Genomic DNA, 14,974 nt, shown 5'->3' on the forward strand with positions numbered 1-14,974 from the left:
GCAAATACAATTAAGTCTTTTGCAGCTGCTGTCCCAGTATTAAGCCCAGCTCTTAATTCTGATTGATAAAAATTGTGATTGCGTAGAAATAAGGAGCATATTTCCATTGAGAAAGTTTTAAAAAAGAAGTATATCGTTGTGTATGGTTGACCTAAATTCTGACCTTGATGTGAAAAATCACTGGGCACGTATGCCAAGAATAATCTAGACACCTTTACCTCTGGAAGAAAATGTAAGTTGAGTGGAGCTGAATGTGTTGATGACGTTGGTCTGGAGGTGGAGAGCTCAAATGAGGGGGAGTCGTACTACCCACGTGAATTAGTATGTTTAAGCTGCTGGTGTTATTCATGAGGACCCCTTATATCTGATGGTTGAACAGGTTCATAAACCCCCTCCTCTCACAATTTTAGCAAGAACCTCGCCCGACAGTGTCCAACAATTTCTCTAACACCTTCTCAATTCTCACATGGATGGTCAAACAGAGCTGGCATGCTGTTAGGTGCTGTAACGCTGTACTGTTTTTCTCAGAAATATAAAAAATAGGAGAAAAGACTTCAATTTAGTTATTTGTGAATGTCATGGTGCAGCGCAGCGGTTAGCAGAGAAGGAAAGTTCCTAGTTCGAATCCCAGAAAAAATAATTGTATCAAAAACAAATGTAGGTTGACATATACTGTATAATCAATCAAATTTTATTTGTATAGCCCATATTCACAAATCACAATTTGTGTCATAGGGCTTTAACAAGGTGTGACATTCTCTTCCCTTAATCCTCAACAAGAGGAAGGAAAAACCCTTTTAACAGGATGTACAGAAGTGCAATAGATGCCATGTGTAATGGAGAAAAGTATGAGTATTTACAGCATTGGTTAGAAGAAACAGTTTGTAGCATAATGGAAGGTAAATGAATTGATGAATTATTGTCAGCAGGAGTATCTGAGTAGACGTATTGTATATCAAGCAGCCTTGTGGTAATCATATCGTCCGTGGTCAGCAGCCACCACGGTCAGGATCAACCTATAAGGGTTAAGGTAACGACTTTCTAAAGAAACAGATGGCTGATATTTCACTTTGGCACTGACACGTCGAACTACCTCTTCAAACCCGATATTCGAGTCTGGGTCACTCGTTTAATCTATTTATCCTCAATGCAGACAAGAATTGGCATCTGAAATTTTGAGAACATATGAACTTGGTACCTGCATGAAACATTTCTCCTCCCTGTGAAAAGACGATGTTTCTTAAACAAATTCTGCCATTCGTTTGACATGGAAAAAATGTGATGGAAATAAATGGCGTTGTGGTCGGGTGATGGATGGGTGTTTATATCAGCCTTCAACTCTGCTGACTTTGGTTGAAAATCCAGCTCTTCCAGGAAGCATTTTACTTAAGAGAAGTTTTCATTCTTTAAAAGTTTGCCTTGTTTCGACCGTGACCAATGGCTTTCCCAACATTAAATAAACTGTTTAGTTGCAAAAACCTCAACTTAACCTAATTCTGACCTCAACCAAAGTTGTTTTAACCGATCACTATTATTACTCCCGTTTGTCTTCTGCAGTATGTGACACACAAGTCAAGCATTCAGTGTAACAGTTACATCGTGTTCACAGCTCAGGATCTGGGTTTTGGTTCATGCTTATGTCACGTACGCATTTCAGTGTATCCAATGTCCGTTTTGTTGCCATAGTGATAACATGTTAACCAGCTTTTCAAATAAGGAACAAGACAAACTAATCCAGAAGCAGTTTTCTGTTATTATGAATTATTGAAATAAACTTCATATACCCCAGTATAGATTATTTTCCTTTTTTTAAGAAGTTTTTTCCAACGTCTTGTCCAGTTCATTAAGAGAAAATCTGTTGCAGCTGCAAAACAAACTTTGTTTACAGAGCAAAACTTTTATATCCATCTGCTGTCTGCGTTTCTCTTCAGTCTGTGACTCCATGGCGCTCGATCAAACCCATTTTCTGGACACAGTTTTACCCTTTGGACAAAACATTTACACTCAGGGAAAATTATGGACAGCAGCAGCAGGAGTGGAGCTAAACTTCTGCTTTGCCACATCTAGAGAAAAGTGTTTGTTTAATCACACAATATGCGTCCAATTCCATAAAATAACACAGTAAAGTATATATATTTAATTCCACAAATGTCTGTCTGTCTGTTTGTATTTAGAACACATATCTTGCGAGCTGTTCATCTTATCAGCTTCACACTTGACAAGTGTATTGATAATGTCCCGGGGACGTGCAGCACCAGATTTGGACAATTTGGAGTGCTCTGCAGCAAGCAGTGGGCAGTGTGCCTTCAGTTTGTGGTCCCATTGGATCGTGTCCTCTCCTACTTCCTTAGATAAACTACAGCAGTTGTTTTTTTCCAACATATCTGACACTTGCTTTCCATACAGCTTTTAGTTTGAAAAGTTGTGAACACGAGTCTGAACATTGTGTTGGTTGCTTAACAGACCTCTGAACGAGCCGACACATAATGTATGCAAATATAACACCTTATCAGTTCATCATTCAAACTTATACATACTGTATAAAGCAAACTCAGTTCCTTTACGATAAAAGCTTCCTTGCAGATAAACCAGGTAGGATGAACACAAACTTCACTCTGCATCATAGACTGTTTATAAAACGTTTTGCACACAACGTCCAGGCAAACAATAAAAAAAAGACAGTGGATTGTAGAACTGTTTGAGGAGGACTCACTAATTTCAAGGAACAACTCTAAAGTGGCTCCGGAGAATTACCAGAGGCCAGACAAGCAGCCCATTCCAAACAGGTAGGTTTAGTTTACTAAAAATTGTACAGTTTCAATGTTTTCTTGCATTTTTCCCACCTCTCCCTTGTTGCCTTGCAGGTTTTAAGCCTTTAAACCATTTGGATGCATGATCTCAAACATGAAATCTATACCCCTATGTCCCAAATAGGGTATATATTACATGTATGTGTGTTTGTATCTGTGTGCAAATGCGTGAGGGTTAAACTCACTGGAGCGTGCCCATTAGATTAGAGGCCTATTTGCTGCCATTTGCATCGTTTGAGCTGCAGCTTCCTGGAGAAAGTCCCCGGTGGAAGTTTGATCAGCTTCCCTGATCCTTATGTGCCAAGTCATTTTCTTTTCAGCCCTTAAAAGCTCTGTCCATTTTTAGATCGGGAGTGGACAGGCACCGTTCTCACATTAATCTGCGAAGGAGAAAGATTATTATGGGAGAGACAGACAGACAGAGAGACCGGAAAGCCAGCAGACAGTCAGGTAGACAGACAGATAAGTATGCTGGAGACAGTCATGAGGAGGAGATAAACACACTCACCGTCTGGAAGTGAGAGAGCACGTGTAGTAGTGAGGGATAAACTAAACAACATCACAATCATAATTACCTTGGAGCTATTAGAGCTGGCACTGGAACCAACGGATTAGTTTTCACTGGTCTAACAATAACTGATTCAAAAACCACCTTTTGGTGAATATTTTAAGAACTGCTGAGATCTGATATCTTTAGTGTTTTGTTTTTGTTGAGAAACATCAGCTGGTCTACTTCTAAAAATAGGTGCTCAGCACAAATTATTCCATAATTGTTTTGACAGAAATTGAGACATAAGAACCTTTTCCAGTAACAAATCAAGCATATCAGATAATGTTCTTGCCAACAAACTGTGTGGCAATGCCGTCTAAATACTGTCTCCACACACTGCCACATGTATCCCCATAAGAAATGTAGAAATCTTTTAATCAAATTCTGATCTCACTGAGATTACAAAGCCTTCGTAATGTAACCTCTCTGAAACTAATGCGCTATTAACTGTGGAGATCGATTGCGCAAACGCCTTTATCTCACTCTCGATGAAACCCTGGATTAGATAGGGAGCTGCAACCCACAAATTGTCATGTGCGAGTCGCTGGCAATTTGAAATAATATGAGTCAGATGGGTGTTGAGAAAACCACCTCTCTTGAGCCCTCACCGTTCTCACGGCTCCACCTTACAGCTTTGGATGTCGCAGTGTTTTCATAGTATACCTCACCCAGACCTGTGGTCGCACTTCTATTTCAAAAATCTGTCTTGTTCTCAATGATTGACCTTAGTCTAAATTCCTCCTGAGAGTATTTGTGTGTATGTGTGTAATTGTTTTTGTTACCCTTTTAGGACCTTTTCCAGCAAAAACACTGACCTTGTCAGGACCAGTAGACCTTATGGGGACCGAAGCTTGGTCCTAATGGGGCAAAACGTCATTTCTGAGCTCCTGGTTAAGGTAAGGGTTAAGGTTAGGGCTAAGATTAGGGTTAACCTAACCACATGCCATGTGAATAGTAGTTAGGTTAAAGTTAGGTATGTATTGGTCATGGTTAAGTATAGAAATAAGGTTTTGGTTTGACTATCCACAATGAAATGAAATCATTGCAAAGTTCTAATAAGGATAGCTGCACAATCTGTTTGTGTGGTCCAGGTGCTACTCATGTTGTGGGGACTGAAATCTGTTTACACTGTCACATTATAGGGACTTGTCTTTATGGGGACAACAATTAGGTAGAATCATAATTTAAATCTTTTAAAGTGAAGACATGCTTTAAGGTAAAGGTTAAGGTTAGGGTTAGGGTTAGTTTTAGGTTAGGGATTGGGTTAGGCAAATACTAAATATGGTTAGAGTATGTCTCTAGAAAAACAATGCAAGTCAAGGTAATGTCCTCTGAGGTCATGAAGACAAGACTGTGTGTGAGTGTGTGTGTGTGTCTTAACTTTTCTTAAAGATTGGTAATAGCCTCTGAAAAAAGACGTTTAACACAAATTCAATTAGGTTAAATTCTATCCCCCAGATGCAAATATATACCTATGTATCTTGTTTCTATTGAAGTAGCACACATTTATTATACATAATTTTTTTAATTTTATTCCCAAAAAATCATTACTTTTAATGTGATTATCATGGGTCACAAGAGGCTTAGTAAGGAAAACTTTAAAAGGTTTTTTTTTCCATGTAAATCTATGAGCTAATTATAAGATATTGCTCACTACTGACGTCACATTTTGTGCACTGTCAAGTGAACACCAGACAAAACAGGCTGCTGGAGACACAGGCAGATTTAGGTGCTAATCACCCTGTCAGTTTTCGGATAAGGTGATTAAATCCTTCTTCCTCAGACCAGTAGACTTAGTCAGGTATAATCATTGTCTTTGGAGTCAGTTACAAGAGGAAGTTCCTTAAGTAATATATAGTGCACGAGAGTAAGATCATTTAACAATGTTTTGTTCATCTTTTCATTGCTCAGCTCATGGAATATCTGTTTATTGTTATGGTTCTTTTGGTTATTTGATTCACCAAATTGCTCATTTTACTAGTCTGTTAAATGCAGCCCACATACAGTGTGGGGGAATAAATAGAAAATAAGATGTTGGAAAACCTTTAATGGCAGTTTAATGTCACTGTGTATGAATTAGTCTTCGGGAAAATTCCCCTTTGGTTGCAGTTTAAAAGCTTCCAGGTCTCCTACCAGTGTCTTGGCAGCGCATCCTGTTTGTCTCACGCTGAGTCTTTGGAGGGTGAGTGAGTGACTGATTTCAACATCAGTGTCTGACACACACACACACACACACACACACACACACACACACACACACACACACACACACACACACACACACACACACACACACACACACACTTTGAGTTTCCGGTTTTGAAAAAAGGAACTGTAGAATATATTGTGGCTTAGAAGTTATTTTTTGACGTTTATTTAACCGTTTGCTTATTCTGAAATTGAGGCCTAAATTGCCAGGAGCATTTTAAGGGATTTTGGGGGCCCCATGTTAAAGGGCTGTGCGGGTCTCTACATCCAACCAACCCAAACACCCCTCCCACCATCCCAGTCGCATCATACAGACACATTTAGACCCTCTAGTCTTCAACCAAACCTCTAAAATTATCAGGCTTTTGGCAGAAAGCTACCAGCATAGGTCATCGTCAGGGGGTTTCCGACCGTGCAGTGTTGCTGCAGTTTCCTGTACATGGCTGGTCACTGAATCTCTCTCAAAATGATCATTGCTGTGAACCAACGTAATCGGCCGTTTTTCTGGGCCACCTCTCAATTGCCTCCTTTGACGACCCTACTGCAACGCCCCTGTTGATGTGACCAAAGTGCTGGAATATTCTCTTTTTTTTTTCTTGGAGGTAATTTCCGAGAGCCTGTGGAATCGAACCTAGATGTTTCGTCTCTCTGAGCTCATCGCCGTCACAATTTCGCTCTACTTAAGTTCACAGTAACTTGCTTGTTCGCATTGGAAGTTGTGAAGCTATGTCGTAGCTGTCATAAAATATATCGACTTAGACTCAGGTCCTATAACGGACGTTTTTCCTGTTTTCCTGTTACCACAAACTTCTGGATGCTCTGAGTTCAGTTGTTCTCTTCCTTGTAAGAATAAAAAAGTAAAAACTCAATATGAGATTACTACATAGGCACTGGACTCAAGCAGAGGTGGTTATTTTTATGGCTTTTTCTTCACTTACACATAAATCACTGACACAGAAATTTTCGCTTGTGGTGGATGACTTATGGAATGACAACAGAGGGCTGGAGCGACTTTTGAAGGCTGAGGTTAGAGCCTCTGGTGTTGCTTTAGGCACGGTGACTTCTCTGTGCGAGTTAAAGCGCGTCTTTAGCGTGGATATGATATTTTCTGGCTGGATTCAGATTCAAAGCAACCATGGGGAATTTTCTTCATGGATTTGTTCACCTCACTGTATAATGACAGAAATAAATAAACAATATTTCCGTTTGTATTAACAGAATCAGTTTGCTGTATCGAAACGAAAGCTTATATATCTGCACTGCAGCAGACTGTGATCCACTTCGTGCCACGATGTGTGGGCTGAGATCATGACGTGTGGGTTCAAACTGTGATTTGTGGTTTGAGAGTCTGCATGAAATATGGGTTCGTGTCGGCGACAGTTTCGCGGTGGAGACCTAAGCTGCCTGTTGCTCTCCCATTCACCCTATAAATCCCAGCGATGGGTAAATTGTTAAGCTGTGACAAGAGGAAGGGTGGAGAGGCTGAGGTTTTGATGGTGTGTAGCTGACAGTAATTGATTCCCTTTGAGAATTTTTCTAAAATTAAAACCAACACAAAAACAGAAATGATGCACTTACTGAGAGACACAGTGCATGTTACCAACTCAACATTAGTGGGATGAATCATATTTTCTCTGGAAGGCTGCAAGATATGATAATGTTCTGTTATTTACAATAGATAAGCTTCCAAATTGGAATTCAGGTGTTTATTTAGGTAAATATGAGAACCCATAAAGAATAATGGATACTTGGAAGTGGAATTGAAAAGCAGCCTATGGGTTAAATGTAATATGATAGAGAAATACAGTGTTGTTTTTTTCCCCATTTTAATTATTGCAAACTTCACACAGAACGTACCTGGCTGACAAAGGATTCTATGAGGTGACAGTGCTTACCACTTAATCACTGCACCCCTTAATCAATACCATTCCAGCATTGTTTAAGTAGCACCCGTCTCCTTTTCTTTTTCAAACCATGTCTGTCTTTACCACTTCGCTTTCAACTGAATTCTTCCTTCATTGAAATTTGTCAAAATGTGCGTGTGCAAGCGTTTGTTTATGACTATGTTTTAAATGCAAACTGCTCACTAGTAGTTTTAATAAACACTGGTGTGAATACATAAACATATTCACAATAATTGACTCATAAAAATAAGCCTTTAGAATAATACATGATGGTATTTGTTTTTCTTGAAAAAAGTGGTTTTATGAATCATCTCTAAAAGTCAATTTTTCTAAGGAAGTGGTTCATCTCAAATGAACCTGTTAAAAATAACCACCGATTTTATTTTCATTTGGTTTGGAAGGTTTCCTGTTGTTACGTTTGAGGTTCAGTCAGTTTGTGTTCTGTTCTTTGTCTGATTCTGTTCCTGGCAACAGAGAGCTATTACACACTTATATTTTAGTTAGAGCCCTTCCTTGGCTTAAAGGGATAGTTCACAGAAAAATTATAATTCACTCATTATCTACTCACCACTATGCCGATGGAGGGGTGGGTGAAGTGTTGGAGTCCACAAAACACTTTTGGAGTCTCAGAGGTAAACAGCATTGCAGCCAAACCCACTGGCATAGTGGTGAATAGATAATGAGTGAGTTTTCATATTTCTGTAAACTATCCCTTTAACATAACTTTAATTTCTGTAAATTCTTAAAATTCTATTTTTCCGGTTCCGTTCCTCTTGATTTCTGGGATAAAAAATTGCATATGTCCGCATTAAATTATCACAAGATAAAACGAGACTCATATGCACACTAATACATGTGAACATGAACATGCAGCTTTGCATAAATTCATGTATTTATGTAAAAAACAGGAATCCACATGTATAACTGTAGTTAAGTTAAGTTTTCTTTTTCAAATGCTTCTTGATTCAATTTTTAAGACATAAAATGGAACTATACTGGAGAACTGTATATAAGAGATCGACCAACTTCAAATTTTTCCAAAATGTATTTAAATTACTGCTAAAATAGTTTGGAGGACAACTTGACAGAACCTATTTAAGTCCATCTGTAGACATAATATGCATCCACCAACTCATCATCTTTTTTTCCCCCTGTCTCTTTCCATGTCTCATTCCCTCTGTCCCATCTTTCCTATGACTGCCCTCCTGAGGTTTCATGAATAATGACTAAAAGTTCAAATACCAGCTTTGATCACACGAAGTGAGAAGAAAAAGCACAACCACAAACAGCTGCCGTCTGAACACGACGACGGAAAGTGTAAGATTGTTTGTTTACGAGTTTGTCCTCAGCTCTGGCAGAGGCTCATTTCCAGACTCAAGTTAAGAGGTGTCGATCTACTGTGAATAAATGTTTACTTTTGGGTTTAAGTGTTTCTCATTTAATCATGACCAAAACTTTCCCAAACCTTGAGGAAAAAATCTTTTTCATTTTTGCCAAACCTCTTCACACGACAAACAAGTGAAAATGGCTTTTCAGTATTTTTTTCTTTGCCACAATATTCCCATTTTCCTTTTTCCATCCCTTTCTCCCACAGCACAATGAGAACCACCTGTTCTCTTCGTCCCACCTGCCTTAGTTACGGTTTCACACGGTGCAATGCAGTGCACAATCATACCAGCCCATCCTTCCAGTGTCTTTTGCTTATCCGAGATCGGGTCACGGAGTCAACTGGTCGAGTGGTGTATTCCAGACATCCCACTCCCCAGCCATGTGTTCCAGCTCATCCTGGGGGATCCTGAGCTGTTCCCAGGCATTATGGGATATGTAACTCCAGCGAGTTATGGTTCTTGCCCTGGGTCTCCTCCCGGTTGGGAGTGCCCGATAAACCTCTCACAGAAGACGACCATGAGGCATCATGACTAGATGCCCAAACCACCTCAACTGCCCCTTTTCAACGTGAAAGCACAGTGTTTCTCCTCCAAGCTCCCCCCGGATGTCAGAACTCCTCATCCCATCTTGGAGATGGGATGAACCTTGGAGGCTGAGCCCAGTCACCCGGCATGAATTAGCGATCTCGTTCTCATGATCATATGCGAGAGTTGGAACGTTTCGACTGGTAAATCGTAAACTCCTTCTTCACCACAACAGATGGATTAACAAACTAGAAGGCCAGATACCTCCAACAAGGCTGATTGGCCACATATTGCATATACATGTATTGAGATCATATATAGACAATTATGCAGATCAACACCAATTTCAACTGTATGGCTGAATTTCTTTTCAATCTAAACTCTGCATTATTGCTTGAGAAATTCACAAAAAACGTTGAGTCTCGTAATGTTGAAGGGATCCGCCCATTATTCCAATGTGCACCGAATGTAAATGGATCCTCTTTGGACTATAGAAAATCGGTTCAGTTGTTTTTGCATCATCTGGCTAACAGACAAACAGTGATGAAAACACAACCTCCTTGACAGAGGTAATCTGTGCTGGCCATGGTGCCACCATGAGCTCCCCTCTCTGGTGCTTCAGCTGAGGTCGTCTGCCTATAGTTACTATTCCCTGGCTCAGGATCATAATGATGAATACATTTTTTTCCAGAGATTTGATGGGCTTGGTGGGTCATCACAGAGGAATTGGGCAATTACCGTGATGCGCTCATCTCGTCTGAGCTCCTCACTGTCTTCTTTCCATCATCCTACTGGCTCAGATTTCAGATTCCTCCTCGTGGACCAGCTTGTGCTCATCTTTGCCTTCAGTGTTGTCAAACTGTGTGACCGCAGCACTGGGAAGGCTGTCTCTTTCCAGATCCCACAGCCCCCACCCACCAGCACCTAAAGCCACATTGCCAGAAGTAATTTAGCTTGCAGATCTCACACAGAGGCCGTGATTGCATCTCTGTTGATGCAGTGACAGATCATTCAAATAATCCAATATACCTGCAACAAGTGGCAATATAATATTGTACATACTCTTAAACAAATCTCCCCACAAACACACCTTTCTGGAGATGTGTGCGTCTTCCAGCCCGTGTGAGTTTCCCACCGCACCTAAACAGAGGTGACATCTACCCGGTTCCATTTCACTTAATTCTCACTGTCTCTCCACATCTTCCCTCTCGAGTTGTTCCCTACTTCTCGCTCCACCCAAGCAGTGATGACAGCGTGTCACTTACAGATGAAAGTTTGCGTATATCCTCACTCCCCTGGGCATGTGGTGGAACATATGATACTGCAAACAGCAGGAAGGGAGGGGTTAGGAAAAGAAAAGACCAAAGACGAATAGCAGATTGGGATGAATGATTGATTTTACGCAAGACTGAGGCGGACGTATACATTTTCATTCATGTGTCGACTCTGGGTTTGGGATAATACTCCTGTCAATTTTTCGTCCAGGAATTCTTGCTGTCGCTCTTAAAATCATCATTAAAAACTGCAGAGTGGTTGCCAGCTTCCACTATTTTTCTGGGCGCTATAGTGTGAAATCAAGACTTGGGCGGGAGAATCAGGAACTGAGCTTGAAATGTGTTTTGTTATGACTACTGTGGAGAAAGTTTCTAATTTAAAACGTCTGCAGAAGATAGAAACGGTCATTGAAACAGTTTTAAGGAGATTTTTATATCCTGAAATGGATGTGTCAGATTTTACGAGTAGGCATTTGCTGTTTGATGTTCATTTAGAGGTGTCTTATGCTGTACTGACAGTTCTCACCGTCTGAAGAAAATTAATTCTATTTGAAAAGTTAAATCACAACTTATTTTGGTCTTTAAATGTAAAATATGTAACTTCAGCCGGGAGGGATCTCGTATTTAAAACAATAACAAAAGACCTAATTTGATAATGTCGTGAAGCACGGTGGGATTATGGGAGTTGTTGTCTCCACCATCATACCCAATGAAAAGCGACCTGATCAGGTGCAAATCATGGATGAGGTCATGTAATAAAGTTTAATACACGTTATGTAGCAAATGGCAACTAATAATAATGATCCATTACGAATGGAAGGAAAAAACTGCTAACTGGCGAACTGGCTACTAGTGTGATTTTCCTTTGTTATACTTTGTTTGCCCCGGAAGTTGCAGCAGAGATGAGTAAAGTGAAGTGTAAAGTGGATATGACCCAATTAACTGTGACCAAAATGAAACATCCTGTCTCCTTGACTAAATTGGGGATTTAGAGATGTTAAGTCAATTGGAGGTTTACCAGGCCTCCCAACTTGGAGGGAACCCCAGGGTAGACCCAGAACTCCCTGGAGGGACTCCATATCCCATCTGGCCTGGGAGCATCTGGGGATCCCCCAGGACGAGATGGATAGTGTGGCTGGGGAGAGGGATGTCTGTAACATCCTGCTTAGCTGGCTGCCATTGTGACCTGATTCCAGATAGGTGGAAGAAAATGGATGGATGGACGAATGGGTGAATGAATGGGTGGATGTATAAGTCGTAGGAGGCAGTGAGAGTCAGTCAGTGAGTAACTGAATACAATAACCTGCACCTCTAGCCTCCTCTGAGCTCAAATTCATGTTCTAGTTCATTTTACTGACCAACGTTTTCGTCATAAACATGGTTTTCATCCAAATTTAATTTGTTATTACTTTAAAAACCTCTTAAAAACACATTTCATATATATTATCTCATACACTTCTGTCGTTTATCTGTCATTCATTTCCCAGAATTATTTCTTATTTTAACTTGCGTAGACTCTGACTGTGCCCCACTGACATCATCATCATGGCTCTGACAACACTCACACTCAAGGCGCTTGTTGACAAAAGACCACTCAGAATCTCTGGGAATGGACAAATTGGAGCCACAGGAGCAGCAATAACGTTCTTCTTTCCTTCCATTTGTTTCTTCTTTTCTCTCTATCATTATACCATCTCCTCACTTTTCTTCCTGTGACACATGTGCACTTATTTTTCCTCGCTCCTGCCGGTCGGTCCCTCCTTCCCTCCTTGTCTGATGGGCTAAATCTGTCACTGTCCTGTTAGAGAAATAAACAGAGCTCCACAGTAAAAGCAGGAGGACAGAGAGAGACTGTGCTCTGGTCTCACTGGTTCTGATGAGAGGAGCAGACACAGCGCTGGCAGCACTACAGTGAGGATGTCTGGGAGAAAGGGCCCGTCTGGCAGAAAACATTACGTCGTCAAAGCAGACCGGAGAGGTCACTCACGTCAGAGCCTTGCTCCAGTAACATGAGAATTAAACAGGGGGAGAGGGGACCCCAGAAAACCAGCATCTTGTCCATTTGAGAAAAAAAGTTGAACCTTCAAGCTGAAATCTAAATTTGCTTGTTAGCCTATAGCTTTGTAATGTTAGCACTGATCCCCATTGGACGCGTTAGGTCAACACCTGCCAAGTCACCAGCAGCTCTAAAATGTTTAGTGCTGTTCATGCTGCACAGTAGAGAGAGGGGAGGGGTATCTAACTATAACTTGTCTATCCTTCATGGGTCCAGTTGAGGTGACAGTGATTGACCAGAAAGTCAAAACCCGCAGTAATCTCTGAGTTCTGTCATCTCTGAATATTGAGTAACATTTGTCCCCAATGCCTTGTTCACACATAGTTTTAAACCCGATTTTCCACTTGGCGAACATTTTTGGAAGTCGCAGACAAAAGCCCCAGATCGGAGCCAAACCATCTTTTGATCGTCAGTCGTCAGTCACTTTGTGGAGAGCCGGACAGGTTGAAGGGGCTGAGGTGCCACCACCTTTTAGAAAAAAATTATTACATTATATTCTTAACGTCAAAATTTAGAATTATTCCCATGATTAGCCGTGATGTCCGCTGAACTGTTTTATTTGGATTCCTCTAACGTGTGTTTTTGTGATTAAATGAAGTTTGGAGACCTGACACACTACTTGGAGGTTCTCCTGGTTAGATATCATGTAGTGTGTGAGACTCCCTGTCGTCAGTCGTGTAGTAGTAAATCACAACGACTGCAAGACTCATGATCACACAACAAGTCATTAATTGTGAACTGCACAGTAGTGTGCACCACATTGGAAGTCCTGTAGTCTGAACTTGGCATAAGCAACTGGCTATGGTCAAGTTTCTCCACTACGGGTAAAGAAATGAAACTCAGATTTCTTCTCTTTAGTAAATGCAAATAGGTCTGATGGTGGAAGTTGGAGCAAAAACAAATGCCTGACCATCTCCAGTATTCAGGGAATGAAGTGACCTTGTAAAAAACTCATTGAATGTAAAGAAGACGGTTCATGTGATGAATTTAGATTCCCAAGAGATTTAGGAACTCTGGCCACACTAATGGAAAAAATACCGTCATGCGGGGCTACGACTGGACCTGGCTTTGGTCATTAGTGGCTGGATCCGCTTCTCCTCACACACAACCATGGAATTCATTTAGAGGAAGGAAAATCCCTCCGGGGCAGAAGTCTCAGAGGTAATATTTTACCCTAATACATCATATTGGACCGGGGTTTAAAGGATTTTGCTTGTCTTAGCCTGTTAATCTTGTAGCCACTGTAGTTTGGAACCCTGTCGATATTTAGTCACGGTCGCGTGTCTGGAGGCCGAACACACTTGTTGGTGAGTGTGAGTCATCAACTACACCGGTGGTTGATGATGTTTTGGGTCACAAGCGATCCGCGTCATGACAGCAGTGGATGGACTTCTCGGCAGGTGAAATAACAAGTTCTATAGTGAATCACAGGATATTTCAATAGTGCAACATTCAGCAGGGAACATGTTGTATTTTGTGTGTCTGCTGATGAGTGGATCGGGATTTTGAAGGGCAGAGTATTTTGCATCGATGAGAAAACGAGTGTGCAAATGTTACAGCTGACCACACGAACCCACAGTTACGGACACACAGTGACCCATTCATCGGGGTCTGTGGAGTCTGGAAACTCCCCTGTCACAGCCAAACACGCACACGCACACACACACGCACACGCACACACAGAATTTGCTGTAACGCTATGAAACACATGCTGCTGAATCCGCCTGTCACATTTTCATGTACGGATCTGCAACTTTCATAAATCTGCTGGGTTTTCCTTGTCTGACATGCAAAGCTTCGCACAACATTATGGGTCTGTTTTCACGCCATGTAAATCAATGAGGCATGGGATTGCCTTGGCTAATTGTCATGTTGCATGTTTTTGTACTTTCGCCTGAATCTGATTTATTCGTGGGTGTGGTGGGCTTCTGCACTTTGCAAAAACGAAGGGAGAGTGTAGTTCTATTTTAAAAGAGGCCAAATTCATAAACCAGCAGTGGAAATAAGCTGATTTAAATCATCCATCAGAGGACTGAAAAATGTTTTGCTTTTGTTATTAAATCATAAATTACGTCTGGAATCTGGTGTTCAGGAGTGTTTCCATGACTCCACCTCAGGTTATGTTTATTTGTATTATTTCACAACTGTCTTAAATAATGTCCATATAACTGAAAACGGCAATTTGAGTGATGCTACAGTTCCAGTGTTGTGAGCATATTTCAGTTTAGCCCTTAATAACAAATAGTTTGACTTCCCATA

This window comes from Hippoglossus stenolepis, chromosome 8 (genome assembly GCF_022539355.2).
Source record: "Hippoglossus stenolepis isolate QCI-W04-F060 chromosome 8, HSTE1.2, whole genome shotgun sequence".
NCBI classification, from domain to species: domain Eukaryota; kingdom Metazoa; phylum Chordata; class Actinopteri; order Pleuronectiformes; family Pleuronectidae; genus Hippoglossus; species Hippoglossus stenolepis.